The 27441-nt window shown below is 47.5% G+C and overlaps 1 protein-coding gene across 6 annotated transcripts in view; it reads left to right on the top strand.

Moving 5' to 3' along the window:
- The window catches only part of KIF16B (kinesin family member 16B), a 3050718-nt gene that overhangs the window by 1589817 nt on the left and 1433460 nt on the right, over positions 1 to 27441 (top strand). The gene's annotated exons all lie outside the window — the stretch shown is intronic.

Here is a 27441-nt window from a genome sequence, read left to right as displayed (position 1 = left end):
GAATAGATTCATAGTTTATCATGAGTGTGGGTGGAGGTGGCTTTTAGAAACTCTTAATAAGACTGCATTACACTGCCGATCAATCTCTATCTCATGCACCAAGCATTGCCTATATCTCTGAGCATGTGCAATCTCCAATTTCAAAGGCAGCCCCTTTGTTATTTTCAGCTTTTGTATATTTCTTCTTTTTTGCTCCAGTTTTCACCCAAACTGTTCCGAGCAAAGTGCAGTACAAGCCGGTTAAATAGAGTAGCTATATTTCCAATTCCTCCTCCACTGATTTGAGGCCACTGTAAAACTGTTGGATAACATTGTCACTTCCATGAGTTTCTTCTTTTCTTAAGGTAATTAAAATACAGATCTCCCTTTGCTTCCTTGAACATTTGCTCTGCTTACTCCAGTCGTTCTCCATCGTTTCTGCGTGTTTTGCTAACCTTACCTAGCAGGGAATTTGCACAATTAAAAAGTAACTTTCAGTTTTTCTTGCTACTTACCTGACTTCAAAAAGAGAAAAGGCGAAGGCATGGTAATGCCATGTAGCTGACATCTTTTTTAAGTCATCAAACTGCCTCATTATGTTAGAAAAATATAAACCCTTCAAACCAATCAGTTTTTACAAAGGGCCTCTTTTGATAATATGATGTGTTGTTAGCCTGATATTCCTCTAGCAAGGTAGGCTGGTGGTTGTGGAAGTGTTGCCTCTGATAGGGGGCGGTCAAATGACCAGGCAAATACTGAAAACGTACGTTTAATGTGTTTTATTAGAAACCGGAGGTCCTATATCATACGCCATGACCCCCATGTCGCTTTTTTGATGGGGTACACGGCCGTATTGCATAGGGAATGTGAGGGGACAATTATCCCTTGTTGAAGGAGTGCACTTATTGTCTCATGGATCCCTTCCTCCACCTCTCTCGACAATGTGTATTGCTTGACACTGGGTAGTAATGCCCCTGGCTTTAGGGTGATGTTTACAGGGGTCACTTCCCTCAATAGCCCTACATCATGGGGGTTTGTGGTCCACAGGTGAGAGGACACTTGTTGCATATCTTTCTTATAGTAGGAATGCAGTGCACTGATGACAGCCATGAGGGGGCTCTGTATTTTCTGTACTGTACCATCACTTCACAGGGGATGCTTATTTCCAAAATAACTTCCCCGTCCTTGTTGCCTTCAGCAAACAGTTCCTCATCTGTTAATTCACGCAATGGTATGTTTGGGTCATTGCACAGTACTGTGCGCCATTTGCATCCATGAATGTCCATCCCTATTGCCACTATTCTTTTTGCAGATACCTGTACTTCTTCTAAATCAACAGTATTGTGACAGCAACCATTTCGGGGGCAACTACAGGGTGAACACAAAATCAAAGGGCACCCTTCATTCTTTTCTAATGAGCTCAGGCACTGCTCTAGCCAGCACTCTGATCCAGTACACAAACATGTTGGGATTTACTGGTACCCCCTCACCTTAAGTTCCTTGGCCATGGTATGTATGAACAGCATTACTCTGAGGGGACACATGCCTGGAGTGGAACAAGCAATCCCTCGGTCGGTGAATATTGTCATATTTTCCCCAGAGAACCCTTGCGTTTTGAGATTTTTGCCAGATAATGGAAAATCACCTTCACATATACATGATTTCTCCGCCCGAGTCCACCATAAAGATGAACTGTTTGTTCTCTATCTATGCCCCCACCAGTTGTTCCTCTTCTGGATGTAAGGTAGTGGATAGGACTGGACACGCAAGTGCTCTCTGTGGGCTGTCCTAGTCAAGGTGAGTGTCTGTCCCCAGGCAAGAGAAAATATTTTCACTGAGCACCCACACCTCTTGGTAGGGTGCTGGTGAGCCATTTGGGCTGGTGGCGAAAGGATTGTTGTGACGGTGGCCCATCTGGTTGAGGTTGTTTTGCTTTAATTGCATGTTATGCGCGGAGTGACGGAGTGAGTTGTAACCAGGTGGGGGAGGGGGCCGTTGTGCATGCTGTGGGTGTTTTTTTGTACGCCCCTTGAGAAAGGCTGTGTGGGCTTCCCGGGTGGCGGTGTCCACATTGCGGTGAACTGTAGTAAGGTTGGTTATATTGGTAATTTCCACCTTGCCTGCTTCGACATTCACACGTAAAGTGGCCCCACCTCCCACACGACCAGCATTGCCCGGATTCCCTCCCCTGGGCCCTCGTCCCCGGAACCCACCTCATCCTCTTGCAGGCCTTCCTTGCCATTGGGTTCCCATGTACTGCTGTTCTCCTCCCCACTGCTCCTGCCCATTGTCTGCCCACATTGCAGCCATCCTTGCCTGTGCGACTACAGAAACGCCTCCCCTGACTGCTCCGAGGGCAGAGCTGCTGTGACTACTGCAACCTTCAACAATTTAGTCTGTACCAGTTTCGCTTCTTCATCTAATCTCCTCTGAATTGTTTCATTCTCCCTCTCTTCGATCCTCCTACAGTGACGTACTATAATGCTCTGAATCTCAGGCCAGTCTTTGGCTTCTATCCCTGCTATTTTATCAAGGGCTTTCTGTACTTCCTCATCTTAATTATGAAGTAAAATAGAGAGGTAGACTGGTCCCACACCCGCGTGCCACATCTCCTGCACCCGAAGAATTAACTGCACAGCATCTTCATCATCCCCCATAGTGCACTGCATTATGGGATGTAAATCAGGGGTGTCGGGGAAGGTTCTCCGCAGGGCATCCCATACCTGTGCTCGAATGTTATTGAACAATGCCACATCATGAGTGTTGTTACTTATTGTCACCTGCGGGAATCCCTCTTTCACCCACACTGTGTCAGTTTAATCTCCTATTGCTGAGACCAGGAGGCTCTTAAGATCCTCTATAGCCAGTGGAACGCCTGCTGTGTTTTTCTCAAAGGCATAGATCAATTTTCCCGTGCCCGCCGTGAGTGGGGGAAGGGACGTGAGGAGATTATTTTTGTCCATTTGTGCCCAAGGCACATAATGGGGCTGCCCTGCTCCCTTACGGATAAGAGGCATTTGTAGTTTGAATTTTACCTTCTCGTTGCTCACCTTAGTTCCTTTCTTCTTTGCTAAAGCCATCCTTCCTGTTCTGTTTCGGAGCCTTCCCTCCCATGCCTCACTCACTCTAGGGGAGGCCCATTGCACCTGCTGTATCCCTCCCAAGACACCTTCTGATTTGTCAAAATCACTCCAATACTCTTTGTCCCTCACTGAGGCCACTGTGTCATACCCCAAACTATCAGTCTCCCCTTCACATTCTATTCGTACAGCCCGTATAGGCGCACTATCTATTCTTATTAGGAGGTCTCCTGATTTCCATTCATCTGCGGGGATGGGAGGGGTGCCTCGCGGGCTTAGGGCTCTCCCTCAGAACCTCGCGCTGCTTCACATACAGCTCGTAATCGAGCCAATTCGGTTCCGGTAGTGATTAATGACACTTTGAGGTCTTGGGTGCTTGCTCCAGGGTGAGTGAGGGTGATGGTAGATGGGTCATATGGATGGGGTGGGGCTGTACCTGAGGTAATCGGCTCAGCGCCTTCCAATACATATGTTGGGTCTGTGTACCCTTCCACCGCCCTCGTGAGCAATGGGTCTATCTTCTTAGGTTCCTCCTCCCCCTTCTCCTTCCCTTCTTTGCTTCCCTTTATTACTGCAGGTACTTCTGACCCTTTTCCCCTATCATTTGTGGTAGGGATTTCTTCAAACATCCTCCATAAATCTAATACCTCCCTTCTGTTTTGGAGCTGTTTCCCTTTGTATTTAGCTGTCAAATACGTGGATACGTGTTCTAATGTCCCCTTATCAAAAGACCCTTCTTCCGATCAGGCATGTGATAGCCCCTCCCCCTTTGCTTCATTTACCCACTGGCTGTTGTACTTTTTAATTCACTCACTATACAGGGAGAGATGCTTACAAATATGCTTACAAAAATGGGATAGCAGAGTTTCCATTCCAATGGTCAAAGACCTTTTCCCTTTAGGATATTGCGTCCCTGGTATTCGTAAGGCCTTAAATTTCCCTTACCCCCATCTGCTATTACTGAAGCCTACTTTCTGGGACAGTCACTAATATCTTAGACCATTTTTCTTAACATCACAGTACACTGTACAATTACATACAAAAAAACATAGAACATCTTAAAAACCAACAGAAACAAACCAAGAACAATGAACGAAAAACATATACCCCAAAAACATGGACCCCACCCCCCTTCTTAGAGCATATTAATGTCCTCACTTACTCAACACTCAAATCACCTCTGCCCTCCTGGGCCTTCCTCCACATATTAAAACACTGAAAATAAGCTAAAATAAGAGGCTAAAACAACAATCACTACTTATTCCCGAGCCCTCTAATTATATGGGGCTCCTACTTCTGTCTCCTTATTTATTCTCTGCACTGGTTGGGACAGTGCACCGCAGCGCCACCTTCTAACCCCTTTCATAGCTAGGTTCCTCTATCTCCTCTGTATTTTCTCTATCGCTTTTATAAAAAACTAATGGCCATAAAAAGGAAAAGCGCTTCACTTCCAAAAATCACACTAGTGATTCACATCCAACCGTTGCGTGTTCCCTTCAATCATATCGCTCTATATTCCCCACAACCCAACATTTGTTTTTTCGTGCAATTTATACTCACATGCCGTGTTCTTCCAAGAGCCTCCTTCGTGGTCTATCCACAACGTCTGGGCCTCTCCCTGGGACCGCACCAGGCTCAGGCGAGCAGAGGGGTATTCGCAAAGCCGGAACCCACAAGAACCTTTTTCTTCTGCGTACAGGTTATTGGGGGCTGGTCAGCCGTAGGTGGGGGCGGCCTTGCCAGAGAAGCCCTGGATCTCGCTGCAAGTATGGGGGTCTTGAGGAAATCACGCTAATGGGTCACCAAATGAAGGTGGGCACCCAAACACGCAACTCCACATTAGACAAAATAATAACACACCTAGTCAGGGAAGGAGACCAAGGGATAAGTTGCAAGGATAACAAAGTTTATATTAAATAAAGTATTGCAAGCAAAGAACTCTGCTGCCCGAGAGTGCTCTGCCAAAAAGTACATGGCCAGCACATTAAAAAGGCACCAAGAGTCATAGGTAACATTTCAGCATCTTTGGTTGGTTGAAGACATATACTAAACCCAGCTCCATGTGGGATGCCTGGACTCCATTGGCTGTTTACTTCTCAGTCGATCATGATGCACATGGGTCAGCTGGGCTCATCTCCGCAGGGAAGGTCAGGACAAATATGTAACATTCTTAACTGTCTAAGCTAAACAACCGGAACTGATAATAAGAGAATAATGGCAACCATAGAATTCTTGCATGAATGGGGGTACTTGGAGAGAATGGGTTAATATATTGGCATTGCGATCTCTGCATTCAGACCCTCATTAGTACCAGGGCCCTGCTCCCAGGTGTCTCCCCCCTGGGGGTTTGATCTACTATATATGTTCCCCAATGCCTCATGACACTAACAGACATGTTTTGATTTGGAGAGAATATACTACTAAGCAGGATTAAGTCTATGGTGGGTGTTCTGGAATGGTCAGGATGAGGAGGTCAGATGGATATCAACATGAAAGAGTGGAGGGTCCGGGACTGGTGGGTCCTGGCCTGGCGGGTTGGGGGTTGACAGGGCATGGGCAGTTTTGTGGAGATTAATGGGCACTTGTGCTGGGGCTTGCTTCGATCTCGCGCTCTGCGGGCAGCACTTTCTGGGGAAGTGATGCTAAGGAATTGCAACAATAAATGATTGGACTTCTGTGAGAACAAGGCTCGCGCGGAGCTGCTAAAGGGGGGGTTGCAGTGTCTTGGGCTCTTTGTGCGAGGCACTGGGGTTGGGAGAGTGGAGTTAGCAGAGGGATGATTTTTGGGCCTAGTTAAAAGATGGTGTCTACGCTAATACAAAATGGCGTCTATTTTTGGGCCTGTGAGCAGCATCATCCATATAGATCTGTCGTATCATAACGGGATGCATTGTGGGGGTGGGTGTGTCTCCCCTCTTGGCTTACACGTCATCTCTTTACTGCAGGAAGGGTTAGGGGGTTGGGATTGGACCATTTCCTTCCCAACAATGGTGCAATATTTTGTTCGGAGTGATGGAGTGAATTTTATTAATTTGAGGTATTAGATGTTTCTTGTAAATATTCAAAATGCACTAAAAAATCTATACTGAAAAAACCCAAAAAACAGCTATTTTAAGAGCCACCATTGTACAATAAATTGTTTTAATTAAGTGTAAACCTCCCCACTCCCTTTAAGTGGACATTCTGTCCGTGGACAACACGGTAGTCTGTGGATGGCACATAACACATCCTGGTCTTTTGAGGATGCCTGGCATGGAAAGGGGACTGCAGAGACCGTGGACAGTTGTGGATGTCTGTGAACAACAGGGGATCAGCCAATTGGGTTTCCTGGGTGTGGTGTGTAGTGTGCAGGAAGACTGGGTAGCAAGAGATATCTTTGCTGGGTGCAGTGAAGATGGCTATGGCTTTGAGGAAGCAGACTGTCTGGATTGTGGGAGACTTATGGATCGATTGGCTCAAGGTGTATTCTGAGCACTGTGGATTGTCTGACGATCTTGGATTTGATGAATTTCAACTTTCATGGTATGTAGTTCGAGGAATTAAGTGGGCGGAATTCCTCCCGTTTTGGGAGCATATGGTTAACTTACACCATCCGTACATCATTGTAGTGCACTGTGGAGGCAACAGTTTGGGCTATGTTACTGATTTCATTACAACTTGCAGTGAAGAAAACCTTTGGAAAGTTGATGGAACTGTTTCCACATTCAAAAATAGTTTTTTCACGGCTAGCTCCGACAATGATGTGTTCGAATTTATTTTGGCCACAAATTGAGAGAGCAAGGCGCAATGTGAATAAAGTTGTATGTGCCTTTTTGCGGAATGTTGGGATGACATTTTTCCATAATGAAAATATAAAATTTGATATTGTAAAATATTTTCTAAGTGATGGAGTGCATCTCACTGATGTGGGCAATCAAAATTTTCTTGAAAACGTTCAAAATCCATTGAAGCAGTTTTTGTGAACATACAGAATATGGATTGAAGCATTCTTTAGTTGTTGAAGTAAAGAAAAATGAAAAACAGAAAAAAAGCACTTTTTGTGAAAGTTGGAAAAAATAATTAAGTTCAGTAGAATAATTGTTAGTTGAGTACATGCAACCAAAGAATTAAACAAATATATACAAGCCAAAAAGAAGAAAAAAGGTTATTTTATAAGCCACCATTTTTGAACAAAAAACAATTAGAATGATTTTAATTGTACCCCATGCCTGGAATTATCCATATGTCCATGGACTACCACACTGTCCCTGGACTATGCAGGCTGCAAAGGGGCCTGTGAATTCTTTTTTCAGTTCTATTTTTTAACTGTGAAAGGTTGATCCTAAATGAACCTTTTCTTTCCATTGTATTTTTCTGTTTCTTTTTTTTGAGGGGAGGCAAGGTAAGGTGGGGAGGGAACGGCACTAACCACAGAGACAGAGGGGCATGTGGACAGGGGAAGATGTTGGGCGGGCCTTGAATTTAAGGTGGGGGACTGTGTTTCTTATACTCTTTGACCGCAGCTTCGAAAGCACCACAAAACCGCTCCTCCCTACAAAGCCATGCTTCGCAGTAGAAACATAGCACTTTTACCCTCAAAAGGTAGGGGTCAACCGTGTTCTATATGGCCTGAGAGGCCCACACTGGTATCCTCTGCCCAAAGAAGTATTCTTTGTGTTGACAGGAGCGTTTGAGGATAGAGGTAGTCAACCTACTTTTCCCTGAGAAAGGGATTGGGCCTCATTACGAGTCCGGCAGTAACCGAGCCGGAAACACCGGCAGGTTACCGCCAGACCCGTATTACCATTCCGCCTCAGTGATTCCCGGAATCACCGGGGATTACGACCCCGGTGACCCGGGAATTCCAGAGGCGGAATTGTGTAAGTCCCCATTCCCATGGAGCCCCATAGTACTCCATGGGGATGGGGACAATGGAAACACTGGTTCTGTCTATGAGAGAGCCGGTGTTTCCATGTCTGTCTGCAGGTGAGTGGTGTTAAACCCGCCAGGTCAGACCTGGCGGAGTGACACCTCCCGCCTGCAGGAATCTTAATCAGCCAGTCTGGAAAGAACGGTGGCGGTGGTTTTACCACCACCAATCTTTCTGGACCGGTAGGGTCATAATGAGGCCCATTGTCTTTCTCGGAGCACACAGTGGTTGGATTTGGTGTGGTGGTGCATGGAGGTGGTCCTGTATGAGGACAGCCCAGGTTTTCCATGACTTGCTATCCTTGGCTGCCAGAGCCTTTGGTGCACACCAACGGTGGTGAAAAACCGCCACACCCAAGGCTCAATCCGGGCACTGGAGATGGGAACCATCTCTACCTCATCACCCTCTTGAGCCTCATAAGTTTCTCCTTGCCTGTTCCCCTCTCCAGGCCCTCCAGGTTGTTGTTGTTGTGGTGGTGTGGTGGTAGTGGCTGGGGAGGGGGATAGGCATAGCAGATGCCATTTATGCCAGATAAGGTCTCCAAGAAGGTCTCCTAAAAAGTTCTCCAAAGCACATGCTCTCTCCTGCACTGCCAGATTGAGAATTAATGAAAGTAATGGGTGGGTCCCTTCAGAGGAACCGTCCGCGCACGTCGCAAAGCTCCATGGATTACTGAGTCGAAAAAGGTGTTGGAAACTTGTAGAAAGTTGCCAGATCAACTAAGATTGTGTCTAGGAGCTCTGGAAGCGTAAACATCCAACTTAAAACACCGTAGATTGGCCGAAAATGCAGTTTCAAACTGTCTGTGGTGACGGACACTGTTCGCGGACAGGCTGCCATGCCGCACGGGGCGGTGACATGATGACATCCTGGGACAGGCGCGAGACGCAGGGCACATGTGCGTGACTGTCCATAGAACTGTTGCGCTATCCACGGACTAATTAAAAGTGCGTAATGCAAAACTAGACTTGTTCGGACACTGTGCATGGTCCCCGGACAATCCCATTTTGAGAAAAGACACCCAAGGCGGTTGTATAGTCTGCAGGCTATTAATTGGGTATAAAAAAATATATATGTGACAGAACAATAGAAAAGATATTTATAGTATAAAAAATAAATGTATTTATGAAAGGGATGGTATCGGAATGGGAAACATAAATGGGAGAATTTGGAATTTCGGTACAATAATGATCACGGGAGGAAGGGAGTGAAGTTGCATCAAAGTGGCTTTCATTTATATTTAGGGAATTTGATGGGGATGATTGCTGGGGACAAGGGAGACAGATGCAAGAAGGACAGTTATAATCAACATTTTGTAATAACATGATTTGTGACATAATTTTAAAGTTCCTTAAAGTAATTACTAAGTTTATCCAATTTTGCAGACATCATGATTTCGTTGTGATTCTTGGGATTCTCCATAATTAAATATGGGTGTTGTTTCTTCATGTATTCTATGTACTTTAAGAAAAGAAGAAAGTATTATTTAATGAACGTCTCTAGAAATTACATTATTTGTTTATATTAAAAGGTATATTGGGGGGGCGGTGTTGCGTGAGCCGTAAAATGGCCGCAGCCTGAAAGCGCTCCGGCAGAGGCTCCAACATATGGCTATCATCCTGCGGCTCTGCATTACACAGCACTGAGATTTTGACCTCTGGGACATTGGAGCGGATGAGGAGCTGGGGGACACCACTGTTTGCCCTCGCAGACCCGTGGATCACGAGTTTTGGCTGCTCCTCCTGAGGCCGCGGCTGGTGCTGGTGAGTCGTCCCTCCCCCCCTGCTGACTCCTGCGGCTTCGTTGCATGGCGCGGCCTGGCGGCCTGGATGGTGGTGGCATGGGAGCCCCGTTCGCGTGTCTTGAGGGGGCCGGCTGCTCGCTGCTGGTGAGCTGGTGCGGCGAGTTCTGCTGCCGCTCCTCGGGGTCCGCGGGGCCTAGAGGTGCCGTGGCAGGGGCCCCCGGTCGCCTCTTTGTGACTGCCTGAGGGGGCGGCCCATCCCCATCCCCTCGCGTGGCGCGGCCTGGTTTCGGCCTCGCCGGGGACCCGGCAGCATTACTGGAAGGACCTCACCGTTGCTGCCGGGGGTGCCTTGCCCCGCCTGCACGGGGGACTTGTGGTGCCCCCCCCCACCCGACCCTGATGACCTGTTATCGTATAAGTGGTGAGTCAGGTGGGCTTGCGGGGGGGGGGTGTGTGGTGGTTACTCCGGCTCCAGGCGGGGGGCGGTGGGAGCTGAGGACTGGGTCCCCGCTTGGACTTTGTTGGGACTGTCTCTGCACAATATAACTCCCTGAATGAAGGTGCACCCCGGAAAATAACAAGGAGACAGGGGAGGACAGAATTAAAAAAATATATACATATATATATATATATATATATATATTTCTGAGGCTTGTGGAATCTGCTTAGATCACATGCTGTGCATAGGCCGACATCTAGTGGAAGCTGCGGAGTATTACAGTTTGTTTTTCGAAACTCGAAAATGGGCGTCGACACAGGGCGTGCCAGTAATACTATCCCTAGTGTGACGTACACTGTACCCTTGATCCCTCACGCGTCTAGGACCCTCGGATTGTATTTTTTCTGACATGAGGTAGCAGGAGGAGTAGCGGGAGTACAGATTATCCAAGCAGATAGATAGAAAGGTAAGACTACAAGCATCCATGCGCCTTCTCTCAGAGGGGAAGGAAGGGTGGGTCGCATGCGAATCTAAGCAGATACAAGCATCAGAAATACGATTACGGTGAGTAATGTATCCCTTCTGAGGCTTGTGGAATCTTCTTAGATCACATGCTGTGCATAAATTAGCGAGCAGTGTTAGAAGAAGGAGGTGGGATGTGAGAAGGGTCATGAGCAAATACATGTCTTAGAACTGCTTGTCCCACTTGAGCATCTGTCTTGGAATGGGTGTCAATGCAGTAGTGCTGAGTAAAAGTGTGAATAGAGCTCCATGTAGCTGCAAATGGTGTCAAGGGGTACATTTGCAATGAAAGCCAGAGTGGCCCCAATGCCTCTTGTAGAGAGGGCTCTTGGCGTGAAAGGCAGAGTTTTTTCAGAAAGGGAGTAACACAGCTGGATACAGTTTATAATCCACTTAGAGATGGCACCTTTAGAGACGCAATCTCCCTCTCTGCCTGTAGCTATGGAGACAAACAGTTGGTTTGTCTCCTTAGCGGTCTGGTCTTGTTTACATAGTATAGGACCGCCCTACGCACATCCAGGGTGTGTAGTTTCACCTCAGCCGAGCTTTGTGGGTCTTGGAAGAAAGCCGGAAGCTCGATGGACTGGTTCACACGGAATTTAGAAATAAACATAGGTGAGAACCTAGGGTGTGTTCGTAAAACCAGTTTATCTTTATGAACAGTAAAGAAAGGATCCTGCACTGACAGAGCCTGAATTTCACTTACCCTTCTTATAGACGTAATGGCTACCAAGAAGGCAGTTTTATATATCAGGTGTTTGAGACTGCTCTTATGCATGGGCTCGAAGGGAGGGCCCATGAGTTTAGCAAGCACCACATTAAGGTCCCATCCTGGTGGTGGGTTAGAAATTGGAGGGTGAAGTCTCTTTACTCCTTCCATGAAGGCTTTAACCACTGGTACTTTCCACCACAATACTTTGATATGCGAGGTGGTGTATGCTGACAGAGCTGCCAGGTGTACCTTCAGTGAATTAAATACCAACCCTGTGTCCAGCAGGTGGAGCATGTAGGTGACTATAGTGGAAGGAGTGCAATCAACTGGGTTGATTTGCTTATTCTGGCACCAGATAACAAATCTTTTCCATTTGTCAAAGTAGCAGTGCCTCGTGCTTGGCTTCCTAGATTCTCTTAGGACGTCCATACATCTCTGAGGTAAATTGAGATGTCCAAGCGCTATGACCTCAGGAGCCATGCTGCCAGGTTCATTGAGTTGGGTTGAGGATGCACTTTCTGACCTTGGTGCTGAGACAGTAGGTTGTACCAGCACGGGAGTTTGATGGGTTCGCACACCGCTAGTCTGCGTAAGTGTGGGAACCACGGCGAGTAATGTAGCCTATATGTATATATAATAATAAAAAAAAGGGTCGGTCATTAATGGAACAAAGAGGAAGAGCTACCCTGAAATGAACAAAAGGCCAGTACCCACTGCATACAAGGGAGGGGAAGCGATCCTCAAAACAAAAGGCCTCTATTCACGGCGTGCAGGGGGGGTGAAGCGGGCCTCACAATAATAGGCCAGTATCCACAGCATGCAAAGTAGTTGAAGCAATCCTCAAACAAAAGGCCGGTACTCATACAAGAGAGGGGGAACAACCTGAAAAACAAAAGCTGAGTATCCGTGGCAAACAGGGGAGTAAAGCAGCCCTCAAAACAAAACAAACGGACACTATCCACAGCATGCAGCGGGGGGTGGAGCAGCCTTCAAACCAAAAGGCCTGTAACCAACAATATCCCGGTCTGAGGGGGCGGTGCTGGACGGGCAGGGGTCCGCTGTTCTGCCTTTTTGGCCCTGCTGCCGGGTGGTCCTCTTCTGGATTCATCGAGACCTCTCTCTCGGCTGTAGCCTTCCCCTGCAGATATCCTGGGCTCACCGTGCCGCGCCGCATAACCTTGGGCCCCGCTCACGCACAGTCTGGGTTTACAATCCACCCCTGGAATGGGCAATCCGAAGAGGCAGGCGAAGATGGATCAATATGCCAGGTCGGAGTCTTCACAACAGGAATCCGACGCTGGCTCATCCCAATTTGATTTTATGGCTCTCAAGCAGACCTTGTTAGCGCTGAAGGGCAGTACGGACAATTTGGGCTCTAAAATTGACACTCTCACATGCAAAGTGGATGTGTCAGCAGTACAAATTGAAAAACTATGTGGCAGGATGTCAGAGGCGGAGCACCAGATTGGAGAAAGGGAGGACAAGATTGCGGTACTCCAGCGCGAGGTGGCTACAACAGACGGTGAAGAGAGTGGTGGCTAAGAACGAGGATTTGGAGGGTCGGTCCAGAAGAAACAATATAAGGATCACAGGCATTGCAGAATCCACCCCAACATGGAAATATTCGTGGAGAAACTACTTCGGGAGATCCTTGACGACCCTCGACGACCCTCCTGTCACGAACATGTTTATGGGGGAACGGGCCCATCGTTCCCTAGCGGCAAGGCCCCCCCTGGGGCACTGGAGAGAGCCATCATTGCTCGCATATTTAACTATCGGGACCGGGATATCCTGCTTGGCACTGCTAGGGAAAAAAATCTCTTCGGTGGGGCTCTGCTACAATTAGACTTTTTCCCAGACTTCAGTCAACAAGTGCAGGACCTGAGGAAGCCATTCCAGGTGGTGAAAAAAATTCTGCGGAAGAAAGACATTCACTATTCTATGATGTACCCCGCCAAACTAAAGGTCGTCTACCAGGGGAAAACTTTTATTCTTTACAACCCCGGAGTCGGCGGAGTGAATTGCCTCCAGATGCGGGGGCCTCCCCCTGTCAGTCATCCTAGTCCGCCTGTCTCCGGAGGAGTATCTTGGATGGCTGTGCTCTGTTTGCGTGGGCCTTGGCGTGCACTGGGGCCTCGCTCTGCAGTTATTGGAATTAATTACTAAGCTTGTTTTTTCCAATGGGATAACTTAATGTGGTAAACGATCCTCTTGCTACTGGGAGGCGCTATGGCCACCGGCACCCCCTATGCCCAGTGGCACTTAAGTGACTTGAAGTTAAATGGGTGTTAGTTGGGTGGGGGGTGGGTATTGCTGGCCGGAAGGTTGGGGTTTCTGGCTTGGGAGGGGGGAGGAGGGGATACCCTTAGTTTATTAATTGTTGGTGCTTTGGGTACTGCGGCCCCCAGTTTAAGAGGGGGTGGGAGGGTGGGATTCTCCTTCTGGGTCTAGTATGCTTCATGAGTGTCATGCCTCAGTACTGTGCTCCTGTAATACATCACCAGAGGCCATGCAGGCATATCTGCTTTTCCCAATTCTCCTTAATATACTTTTAACCTGACAGCCCTCAGGGGCTTCATGCTCCTGTTAACTCTGAGATTGTTCTACTCACATGGAATATTTGGGGCTTCATCAATGCAAAAAAAGACATGCCTTATCTCCAGTTACGTGCGTAATCACCATGTCATTGTCTTATGCATACAGGAGACACATTTAGGGAAGGAACACAAACTTCCTGCCTTGGCAGGGTGGGGTGTCTATAGGTATGGCTCCTCCTACTCGACTCACTCCCGGGGGTTGGCAATGTATATACATCGCTCATTGGAATTCAGATTGCACAGATAGGTGGTGGATAATGAAGGCCGGTTTATATTGGTGGCTGGTGAGATTGCGGCCTGGTCTATTTTATTCATAAATACGTATGGTCCAAATTACTACTCCCCCGAGTTTTTCCAGACATGCGCAGAACACCTCCAAACTGTTTCGGGGTATGAGGTGGTTTGGGTGCGAGATTTTAACTTCGCCATCTCTGCTACATTAGAGAGGTCTACTACGGTCCCTAGGATACTTACCCGGGCTGCTCAAAAATGGCACTCCATCGCAACAGACTACTCACTGGTGGACATCTGGCGTTGGCATCACCCCAACACGCGGGAATACACATACCATTCCAGTGTACATGGGAGCTCCTCTAGAATTGACTACATCTCCCTGTCCCTAGAATTGTCGCGGGCGGCAGATGGAGCGGCTATTCTCCCTCGCACTTTGTCGGACCACTCCCTGGTATTAGTGAGGTTTAGAGGCCCACCTCCCCCTCCTTAGCAACTCCGATGGAGGTTCCGGGCCCGCGCCCTGGAGGACTGGGCATTTCGGGAGGATTTGCAGCGGGCCATTGCAGAATTTTTCCAGCAGAATGTGGGATCCGTCTCCAGTCCCGGTGTCATTTGGGAGGCTTTTAAGGTCTATTTATGGGCATGGTTCCTTTCCCAGGAAGGGGTGGTCTTGAAAAGTATTCGTAGGGCAATAACCTGCATGGAGATAGACATTAAATGTATGGAGCTCCTTCAAGGAAACTCGAATTCCCCCTCGCTTCAGGCCGAATTGTCGGCAAAAAGTTCATGAACAGCGAGGAGAGATTCCTGGGTGACCCGGTGCTGGCGGCGAGATATGGGGAGGGAGATCCCCCGAGCAGAACCCTTGTCTGGGCTTTAAGACAGGAAAATTGTCTGGAACCCATACTAGAAGTAGTATCCCCTAGGGGGGAGGCAGTTAGGGACGGGGTGGGGATAAATGGGGTATTTCGTCAGTTTTACGATAAGCTGTATACTGCCCATAGTTTGGCCGGACATGACGTCATTACCCAATCCTTGGATAGGGTGGCCCTGGTTGGCTCGACTCGGAAGTTGGGGTGCTTCTCAATGATCCTCCCACAGCGGAGGAACTTCCCAGGGTGATTCAGTCGCTTGCAAATGGTAAAGCCCCCGGAACAGACGGGATTACGGCTGAGTTATACAAAGCGTTCCCGGATTTGCTTATCCCCCATTTATGTAACATGTTTGAAGAAGCGGCTTCCTCCGGGGTTCTCCCGGAGTCCACTCGGACTGCTTTGATCACAGTACCACTTAAACCCAATAAAGACTCTAGACAATGTTCATCCTATCGCCCCTTGCCATTGTAAATACAGATAACAAAATCTTGGCAAAACTGCTTGTGGCCCGGCTTCTTCCCCACATGCCCGCCCTGATCCTCCCAGATCAGGCGGGATTTATTCCTGGACGGTCGACACAGAACAATTTGCGTATATTATTTACTTTAATGCACAATGTGAACCTGGACGTCCCTATTCCGGCAGTGACCTTGGACACGGAGAAGGCATTTGACTCTGTCGAGTGGCCTTTTCTGTCCGAGGTCCTCCGACGCACGGGCTTGGGCACCACGTTTCTTCACTGGGTCAGAGTCCTTTACTCAGCGCCCCGTGCCCTGGTGTACACAAATGGGATTCAGTCCACTCCTATTTATCCCACTCGGGGTACTAGGCTGGGGTGCCCTTTCTCTCCCCTATTATTTGCCTTGGCTATCGAACCGGTGGCTTGCGTCTTGAGGGAGTTCCATTCTCACCGTGGAGTGACAATCCGTTCATGTGTATCCATTGTCTCCCTCTATGCGGACGACATGTTGTTATACATTAAACATCCTCAGACTCATTTACAGCCTGTGATGGAGGAGATATCTGCTTTCGGCGCCATTTCCGGCTTACAAATTAATTGGTCTAAATCCGAGGTCCTTCCACTCGCACCTTGGGTCTTGTCACAGGATGTCAGGGAGGGCTTTGCTTGGTGCCCGCAGGGAATATGCTATCTGGGTGTCAGAGTGTCCACTTCCCCTCAAACCTCTTTGCGGAGAACTCTCATCACAGCCCTACAACACTTGGAGCATAGGGTAGATACTTGGATACGACTCCCCCTGTCCCAAGCGTCCCGCATCTCACTATCTAAAATGGTTATTCTACCGAAACTACTTTACATTTTCAATAACGTCCCGGTATAGCCCCCTATGTCCTTCTGGAAACGTGTAAGGGCACTGATGTCCAAATTGATCTGGGCAGGAAAACGTCCCCGTATATCCCTCCGTACATTGTGCTATTCGTACGCACAGGGCAGGCTGGAGGTCCTGAATCTTTTTCTTTATTATCTCATAACTCTAATCCAATACTCAATTTGGTGGTGGTCCCCTACGAATAGCTGTCCTCATTCTCAATTGGTAAAGGCCATCGCTCAGACTGACGACCTGAGGGGCTTTCTCTGGGCTGCCGGGAGCGTCATGTGAGGGCAGAGGTTCGACCCTTAGAGACGACGTTGAAGGCTTGGGATCAGCTAGCGAAATGGGCAGGGATGGGACCGTGGTATTCCCCAAGGATGGCCATATTCAGGGTCCGAGGGATTCCCCTTACATTCAAGCGCATTTTCATTCAACATTTCCAAGCTCTGCAGGTCTATACGCTAGTTGATGTCACGCCGCATGGCAAATTTATAATCTGGGAGGAACTTAAGACCAGGGGTGACTGGTCTCCGATCACTATGCTACTGTACTTCCACCTTCGTGAAGTGCTGAGGCTAAGATGGCCAGATTTACCCTTGGCCCCGGTGGTTTCTCCAATCCTGTTTCAAATCCGATGTCCACCAGAAGGGTGGTCTCCTCCCTTTATGGGGTGGCTGTCTCCTTCATCCCAATATAAGACTAAATGGGAAAGCAGTTTAACATGTTCCCTGTCAGAGGCTCAATGGGTCCAAGTCGATTTCCACCAACTACAGACTTTGCTTAATTCATTGTAAATTTCTATATCAGTTGTATCACTCCCCTTTTTCGCTGCATAAACTGTTCACACACAGGTCCCCGAGTTGCAAAAGATGTCAACAGACCCCAGCCGACTTTTCATGTGGCTTGGCTCTGTCCCCATATTCAAATCTTTTGGTCGGCCATTGCGGAGGTTATGGAGAAGTTAATAGATGTCCCGATCCCTTTCACTCCTGAAACTTGGTTGTTGGCCTTGGTGGACTTGCAATCTGGTATTGATAAACGCTTGTTCGGAATGGCCTCTGTGGTCGCAAGATCCTTGGTGGCTTGTTCATGGGGGGCAGTCACAGCTCCCACAATACAACATTGTGTGAACTTTATGTCGATGTGTGAATGGAGAGAGACGCAGTACAGTCGGACGCTTCCTCTCAATAGTAGACCCAGAGACTATTGGTCAGCCTTCAGGAGTTATATGTCTGACGATCAGAATCGTGTGAGTGTCTCATCGCCTCAGAATACCTTGGAGACTGCTCAGTCGTTGCTTTGAAGGTGCACAACCGCTGTATAAGAGCATTTAACTGGTTTTGGTGGGGGTCCACCCGGGGGATATGACCTTTACTGTAAATGTACACTTGAGGTTTATCACAAAGGTCGACTGCCGCGTTATTGTGCTATGCTGGGTATTGTAAAAGTTAATAAACACAATAAAAAAAGGTATATTTACCTTTAGAGATGTTATTACTAAGTTCTTCCTAACACTCCAGTGTGTTTGCCATTTCTGCTAAAATAAAAAATAAAAAATATTTGCGTACAAGAAATGTTTACATAATGAATGGTACTAATAAACAAATAGTGTACTTACTGTTTGAGATATTGTTTTGGAATAAGCGCTTGGTGTATGTGAGTATGAACAGTTGTACTGAAGTGATAATACGAGGTGTACAGTTTTTAAAAAGAATATATTTATTCTTTTTTGCATTAAACAATAACAAAACCACACATTAATGTACATAATCACATTTTGGTATCTTGTAACTAATGTACTCTGAGCATCCCAACTCCCTCCCAACCCCAAACTTGCCTGTCCATACATTCTAGATGTCTGTCGTTTCAAGTACACCCCCATCTGCTTCTTGTATTGTTCCTTGCGTAGTGACATTGCCTATGTCAGGATTAAACAGGGTCACAGAGAAATCAATCCATTGCAGGATGTCCATACCTAATTCTTGTTTCTGTTTCCTTAATGCCCTTTCCCATACTCACGTTTCTGCTGTTGCCACTTTTTCAAATCTTTCCACTATTTGGCAATACTTGGTACCTTTGAATCCTTCCACCTCATGGCTATGCTGTGTTTGGCTAGTATATACATCAGATCTTTAAGCTTGTTCGACGATTTATTCTTCGCACACCTCTTGTATTGGCCAAGGAAGAATGCCTCTGGGGATTTTATGTCAAGATCCATTCCTCCTTGGGCCGTTTTATGTGCCACTTCATCCCAGAACTCATGCACTACTGGGCATCCCCAAAACATGTGTATCAAACCTGCGCCTTCTTCCCTACACATAGGACATTCTTGTTTGCCCGCTCCCTTGAATTTTCCAATTGCCGCTGGTGTGAGGTAGGCCCTATGTGTAATGTAAAGTTGTATTAGTGGACGTCTGGCATTTCTGGATGCCTTCTTATGATATAGCACTATGTCCCTCCATTCTTTATCCTCAAACCTTTTTCCCAATTCGATTTCCCATTTCTCCTTGCCCTACAGTCTTGTTCTATCAATACCTCGTAAATCCTTGAGATAGCACGCCCACCCTCAGATCCGCTTAGCAGGATCTGTATTTCCTCGCTTTCTATGGTCTCTTCATTGACATTCGACCACCTCCCCCTCATCACTCTTATCACTGCACTGTATAGCAGGAACTGCCCTGTGTGTATACCCGTAGACTCCTGCAATCTGTGAATGTCATCAACCCCTTTTCATTACATAGGTCACTGATCGTGGCAATGCCGCATGTTTCCCATTGTGTTCGCACTGTAGTACCACCCCTTGCATATCTGCCATTATTGCCGCTATGGGGGTCTGTGGCAGATCGGGTCTACCAGTCCTATGATTTTGTAGGTTCTTCTTCAAATTTGGATGGCCTAAGTAAGGATAACTCTTTTGTTCTCTAGTGGGGGTCCAAATCAAGTCTTTGAGGTATACATTTTTTATGGGCGGCTGCAGGAGAATCGTTTCCGTCGTGGAATCGTCTGCCATCCATTGTACCAAATATTGCAACTGGCACGCCAAAAAGTACAACTAAAAATTTGATATCTTCCAGCCCCTATGCTCATATGGCCTTTGCAATATATTCAGCACCACTCTCTGCCTCCCTCCTTGCCATTGGAAGCCCCTGCATAGCTTTTCTAATTCTTGAAAGAATTGTCCTGGGATGTTATACAGGACGTTACCGAAGCAGTGCATGAGCCGTGGCAGTGCCGCGATTTTTAGTAATGCTGCCCTCCCCACCATGGACAGGGGTAACTTGCTCCAAAACACCATTGATTTCTCCAACCCTTTTTAAGCCTGTGATGTGTTGAAGTCATGCTCTTGTTTAGGGTCATGATATATGTTCACTCCTAAGTATCTGAAGGATTTCTCCATGGCAGGGGAAGGATTGTCAAGTCCTTCCCTGCCACAGTCGCTGTCTTGGGCAGTGGGAACAGACATGGCTTGCTTTCATTTATCTGGATCCCCGTCAATTTACTAAAATTATCCAGCACCTCTAGTACATATGGAAGGTTGACCTCTGGGTTGCTCAGATAGAGTAACGTATCATCGGCATACATGGGCACTATATGCTTTCCTCCATCTATTACAATTCCAGCGTCCCCATAGTCCTGTCTCAGGTAGGCAGCTATAGGTTCCGTAGCGGTAATATATAGCATAGGGGACGGCGGGCATCCCTGTCTTGTTCTTGCCAGTTGTATGAATACGTACTCTGTCTTGACCCTGGCATCGGTTCTGTGTATATTAGCCATACCCACTTCATATATTGTGGCCCTATTCCCATCTTGTCCATAATGGCATACAACCAATTCCAGTAGACAAAATTTAATGCCTTAGGAGTGTTTAATGATGCTACAGCACCCTGTGCAGCGCTGTCTTTTGTACTGTAAATGACGTGGTGCATATTCCTCTCTGGTACATACCCCGTTTGATCTTGATTAATCAATGAAGGGATTACCTTCCTGAGTCTGTTTGCCAAGATCGCAGTTAGAATCTTACTATCTAGGTTCAACAGGGACAGTGGCCTGTAGGATCCACAGTCTGTGTCCTCCTTATTTGGTTTTAGAAGCAGAATTCTCATGGCTTCCCTCATGCTATCTGGGAGGATCCCTACTTTGTAAGCTTCATTATACACTTTGGCAAGGAGTGGCGCCAACGTGTCCGCATAGGCGTTATAAAATTCCCCTGTAAACCCATCTGTGCCTGTGGCTTTCCTGGAAGGCAACTTTTTGATAGTTACTCAGACCTCTTCAGGCTTTATGGGCTCTTCTAATATCTCCGATTGTTGTGCCTCCAGATGTGGCAATTCAATAAGGTCTAGGGCATCCTGTATTACACTCTCAGCCACTGTCTGGGGTCCGCATATAATGCCTCATAGTACTCAGAGAAAACTCCATTTATGCCCGCCTGCGTGTTTACCTCTTCTTGGTCCGAGCTGGAGCATATCGGGGATCTTTTTTCCTTTTGTTTATACAGCCAGGCTAGCATTCTTCCAGTTTGTCTCCCTGTGCGTGGCTCCTTTCTAGATATTTTGCATGCTTACATTTCCTTAACCTTTCCCACTGCACTAGTCATGCTTGCCTCAACCTGATATCCTCCTTCACATGTTCCTCGTCTACCGTTGCCTCCTTCTCCAATACCAGCAATTTATCTTCTATGTTTGTGAGGGTATTTACAATGGACTTCTGGACTCGCCACCCACCCTCCCCCCCCCCCCCCGATACTTGCCCAAGTTTTTATTAGCCACAATCCCCGACAAAGTGTGATATTTGGTGGGGGAAAAACACGATGTTCATTTTGTCTGGGGTTCTGGGTAATACATTCTGGGCCGCTTCGCAATGTCAGACCTCTGTGCATTCCCACGGGTGTCCTCTTTTGGGAAATGCATGGGGTTCCCTGTTTTCTTTGATGGCTTAGACACCCTAGGCCCAAATCTGTAGGTTGCCCACATGAACAAAATGTGCTGTGCCGAAAGGCTTGGGGTTACCAGTGGGTTATCCTTTTCCTTTTGCGCCCCTGGTAGGTGCACCCAAACATGTGAGGTACCGTTTTCATCGGAACCCCTCTGGGAACGCGGGACAGTAGGCCATGTGTTGTTGGCAGCGTCTTTCAATGGGTGAGCCGAGTGAAATGTGCAGAAAATGTGTTTTTTTTCCCCCACATTTCGGACTTTGCAAGGGGTGTCAGACCTCTGCGGATTCCCAGGGGTGTCCTCTTTTCGGAAATGCCTGGGGCTCCCTGTTTTCCTTGGTGGCTAGGACACTCGATGCCCATATCTGTATGGTGTGCCCGTCTGGACAAAGTGTGAAATTCAGCTGTCAGAACAGACTTGGGGTTACCTGTGTTTTAGGCTTTCCCCTTGGCGCCCAGGTAGGTGCACCCACACATGTGACGAACCGTTTTCATCGGGACACCTGTGGGAACGCGGGACGGTAGGCCATGTGTTGTTGGCAGCGTGTTTCGATGGGTGAGCCGAGGGAAATTTCGGAAAATGCTTTTTTCCCCCACATTTCTGACTTTGCAGGGGTGTCTGGGTAATAAATTCTGGCCCAATTTGTGGAAATTATACCTCTGTGGATTCCCACGGGTGTCCTCTTTTCAGAAATGCATGGGGTTCCCTGTTTTCCTTGGTGTCTTGGACACCCAAGGGCCATATCTGTATACTGTGCCCATCTGGACAAAGTGTGAAATTCAGCTGTCAGAACAGACTTGGGGTTACCTCTGTTTTAGGCTTTCCCCTTGGCGCCCAGGTAGGTGCACCCACATATGTGCAGCACCATTTTCATCGGGACACCTCTGGGAATGCGGGACGGTAGGCCATGTGTTGTTGGCGGTGTGTTTTGATGGGTGAGCCGAGTGAATTGTGCAGAAAATGCATTTTTTCCCCACATTTCAGACTTTGCGGGGGTGTCTGGGTAATACATTCTGGGCCGATTTGCGCAAACCATACCTCTGTGGATTCCGACAGGTGTCCTCTTTTCAGAAATGCATGGGATTCCCTGTTTTCCCTGGTGGCGGCTACGGAAATGGAACTGTGGTGATTGTCAAATCAGATGCTTAGGGTGTGCAGCAATAGCAAGATGGACTGCTGCTTCACTCGGCCCGGCCCTATACATTCTTGGGGACCCGAACATGCCACATTCGGCTGGCCTATGGAAATGGAACTATAGCGATTGTCTTATCAAGTGGTGCTCAGGGTGTGCATCATAGGAAAGCGCGCCAATAGGAACAAGGACTCCTCCCGCTTTACTGGGGCGTGGCCCTCACGGTACTTGGAGAAAGGCACGTGCCACATTCTGCACTTCTTACCATGCTTGCCAATGGAAATGGGACTATGGCCTTTGGCCAATCAGGTGCTCACGGTGTACGTCACAGGAAAGAGCACCAATAGGGAGGAGGAGGAGTCCTGCTTCACCGGGACGAGGCCCTCACAGTAATTGGGGAAAGGCACGTGCCACATTGTGCACTTCTCACCATGGTGGCCAATGGAAATGGGAATATGGCCTTTGGCCAATCAGGTGCTCAGGGTGTACGTCACAGGAAAGGGCAGCAATTATTTGTTCCATTATATTGTGTAGTGCGGCTGGCAAACATGGCAGGATGCACAGTTTTCATTGTGGGTGATGCCTTTGTAGAAGATCTGGTCGTGTATGCCATCCAATAAGGCTTTTTGGCAATTTCGGTTTGGAGGGAGTGGAGGCTTTGTGCGCAGTGTAGAAGCGTGCGGTTTTGGCGGCATGCTTGTAGAATGTCGACGCATGGCCACTTCTGGACCTGTACATGTTGTGGTTGTGCACTTTGGAGCCTTCTTTTTGGGTTCCATGCCTTGTTCCCGTGTGTACCGTCAACTGAAGAAGATGATAAAAGCAGTGCAGCACATTTTTACCACTGCCAAGGTGCTTTTCTCATGTATACCCCGAGAATAGTGTGGAACTATTCCAATGATTCCTGTTGCCAGCCAGAAGTCGGAAGGGGTCTCATCAACAGAAGCATATGTGACTTCTTGAGTGCTGCTGGGATGTTATCCTGTGAGAATTACATTTGTTCTCGTTATATACAACTTTTCAAAGGAAATGGCATGTCTTTGTCGACCAGTGGCAATGATATTTTCTTTCACAATCTACAGTCTGCAGTGAAGACCCTATTGTAAAAATGTGAGCTGCCGTAGAAAACACAGAAATACTCATAAAAACCCCACAAAAAGGTGATTAAAAAATAAATAAACCGCCACAACTAACGACATCCCCTACCCTGGTTGAAAGTTATTCCCCCATTCCCATGCGCGCACAGCATGAAAAGTGCTTGAATATCACGATAGTTGCAAGGTGGCACGTATTAGATACGTCCCTTTTGCAGATGGCCATAGAAATGGGCCTGTAGAGGCGACGGGATTGGTCAATAAGGTTTTTGGGTGTGGTGCGTATGCACAGACTGTGGTACACAGTGTATTTGTGAACAGAAATGCAGAGGGTGCGGCTATGGCTGTGTTTCAGGAGCCACATCGTGCGGGTACTATGGGCGTTCAAAAAACATTGATTAAAGTGAATGTAAAACACTGAAGTGGCAGCTCATTTTGGAATCTATAATGTGGAAGTGTAGTGCTATGGAGCACCTACAATAAAGTGACTGATTTTGGTTTGTCTGTGTAACACTTTGGTGGCACGCAATAATGCTGACCTTATTGTTGTTCATTGTGGAGGGAAAATTGCACAGCATGTTACACGTGTTTCAGTGCCGTTTGGGATGAAGGCGGCACTTGTACAGGACGTGCGTTTGTTTTCGGTCTTTTGCTTAACTTTCCATCGCATTATGCAGCCACCGATGTGGCAGCGTCATTTTCTATTTGGTCCGTGAATGCAGACAGCGTGGTACATTGCAAATAAGTGTATTTGTGCCTTTGTTCTACATGTGCCAATGGCATTTTTCGCCCATGGGAATATGACGTTTCACAGCACAAATACTTTTCCCCAGCTATAACGTTCATCTTGCTGTGCCAAAACGCTCTGCAACACGGTAAGAAACCTCTTTGTACAGCGACCCCCTTTCTGACCGATTGAATTAGTGTTTCGCACACTGCCACGCCTCTCGCCCTGCATGCTTGCATTGGCAATTCCGTTGTTGATCTGTGAAAGGTGCTTTCTTTATCTTTTTTCCTTTCCCAGTTTATTTTAATTTATTATAGTGTTCTGACACACGCCACAGAAGGAACGGCAGGAAAGGTCCAGTACAGAAGGGGCAGCACCTGCATGGATACTATAGGGGACGTGCCAGGAGATGGAATTATTGGGTGGCCCTCACCTACATAGGCGCCAGTCATTGTAATGCTCCTGTAAGGACCGTTCCCACGCACTTCCAAGTACCTTCCCTCTGTACAGTAGCACGTTGCAGTACATGCACAATACAATGCCCTTTGCCGGGTAAGGGTCTGTAGCCCAGCATATGGTTTGCAAAGGTTGTTTTACAGCTCCGCTCCGCTGCCCTGCAGGAGTGCCCCTCTTGTTGCCCACTGCAGATGTGGCAAATGCTGTACATGAAAGTACCCTGTGTAATTGTTGGAAGGACGCTCGCCTGGCCACTGGTCCCTTGTGCTTTCATTTCAGTTGTCGTCACATGCAGTACAAACACTTTATGATATGCCATTAGTGTTAGGGGTAGCATTCACGGATATGCATACATTGTGGAATACAAGAATGTTTACTACAACTCGAAACACAGCATCATTATGTACAGCAGGAAGCCATTTATTTTGTGCGACACATGAAGCTACGGTGCTTTTCTAAACCACCACTAAGATTATTTGCACTCTGCATATTCTGCTGTTTCCTTACTTGCCGTTGCATGCACTTGTATGTGCGTGACCAAGGTTCACCAGCATTGCCATTTTGCAGATTTACTACAAACTGTCCCACCTGCAGTTACATGTTTTCTTCAACTGTACGACCGGCAGACAACCTCTTGATACTTTGTCACACTACTGAGTGCAGACACAATGTATCTGTTTCATTGGTCATGGAAAGGCAAACAGCAGATAAATCAAAGTAATGCAACATTTAACACAGCCATGTGACACTGCAAGTTGCTGTTCCTTGTTTACCAGTGGCCGTTATACAGTTAGGAGTGCTTTAGCCATACATTGTTACGTTTGCAGAGCCACCCACGAAGTCGGCAGCAGTACTTTAAATGCAGTAGCCTACTGCATGAATCCGTAGGGCTGGCGACAGGGGCGGTGTTACTAGCATACAGTGGATGACCTATGCATGGGTCTAGGTGTGGAACAGAAACACGTGCGCTTCCACAACTAATTAAATTGCTTTCGAAGATGCAGACATGTGGTCACTAATGGAGTCCTACGAATACTTAGTGTGATAGCACATTCGCCAACCAGGTGCAGTCTCCCTAGGAAACGTCCATATTGCTCATCTGTAGTCATCTCGGCCAGTAGTGTGAGGCACAGATTTACCATGCACTGTTAACACAAAAAGAGAGCCTAGTGACACACTAAACAACATTTACTATAAACATCTGTCATTACTACGATACACCAACACTATTCGGAAAAGTAAGGGGTAGCGCAAATGGATACATACACCAGACAATTTGCCCTTTCCACACGTTTATCATGAGGGCAGCCAAGGAATCACTAACAACTCTTGTCAACGGGACGTTATGGTTATGTTGCTGTACCAAATACCTATCCTATTTACAGAAAACGCTATGCTAAAGCAACGTTCTGCTTACAGTGCCCTACTAAAAACCTATGAAATTCACTAACAAGAACATTGTTAAAGGGACATTATAGTTAAGTTGCACTAGCAAAAACATATGAAATTCAATGGGAAAACGTTGTTACAGGGACGTTATGGTTACAGGTAAAACCGAAAAAACCTAGAAATTCGAAAATTCTGGTAAACTAAGCAACCATAACTCGTGCCGCCAGTGTGCACTGCAAGGACTAACACCCATGACATCAAAGATGCCATCACAAATCTCTACACGGTGACCCTGAGGTGGAATACGAGGTTTCACACATATGTGACTCTCATAACGGACGGGCACGGCTTGAATATGGTCAGTTGGAAGGGGTACTCACCGTCGGAGGACTCCTGGGAACCCGCTTCTTTTCTTCATGCCCCCACCCTGGTTAGCAAGTTCCATAGGACCCACCCGGGAAAGCCCGTTTTCCCCGGGAACAGGAGGGGGTATACTGTCATGCGCCCAGGTCACTGGCGCATATGGCACAAGTGGAAGTTAGGAAGCCATTAGACTGTTCCATCACATTTTCCTGCGTTCTTCTGGTGACGGTCTAACTCCCAGCAGAAGGCACATTGCAACCGCTCTGGATCTTGTTCCTCTTTGCGGTCACACGCTTGATTGTTTTCACGCTAGTTCCTTTCACAGAACACCCTGTCCTTTCCCCATCCTGTCTTGGGGTTGCCGGCTTCCTCCAGCTCTCTTTCGCTGCGGGTCTCTTCCCGCTGATTATCTCTCTTTCGGTTTCTCCTCTTTCTTTTAATGGTGCTTCCCCCCACGCTGTTTCCCTCTCTCGACTCCTGTTTTTGGCTATCCAGGTTTTCCCTCTACACGGGGCACCTTTCTCTTTTCGCATCTTATTTGGCACCACCTCTCTCGGGTTGTTTCTCTGCTCTTGTCTCTCCCTCTGAGACCTCGTACTTTCCCGCTCTCGCCGCTGCATTGAGGATACTCTTGCCCTCTTGCGGTCGGCGTGTTCTTTTGTTTCAAGACCTGGGCCTACCTTCTGGGTTCCTTCGGAACTGTATTCAGCTTAGCCCACTGTTGGGCTGCTCCAGACTGGCATTTACCTCAACTCCTGAACTACTGTTACATAGGATTTGTTGCACCAGATCCTACCTGAGTGGAAGAGGAGACAGACGTTACAGCCGTAAGGACTCTGCAGCACCAGGGTTTTTTGTGCCTTCCAGGCTTTTTCCCCAGGTTTGTCCATCCTCGGGAGAGAGGCCACAGGGCTGCAGTTCACT

This window comes from Ambystoma mexicanum, chromosome 4q, assembly GCF_040938575.1.
Source record: "Ambystoma mexicanum isolate Mex_15411 chromosome 4q, UKY_AmexF1_1, whole genome shotgun sequence".
Lineage (NCBI taxonomy): Eukaryota > Metazoa > Chordata > Amphibia > Caudata > Ambystomatidae > Ambystoma > Ambystoma mexicanum.
Note: the sequence above shows the minus strand (reverse complement) of the source record. Positions and strands in the feature narration are given on the sequence as shown.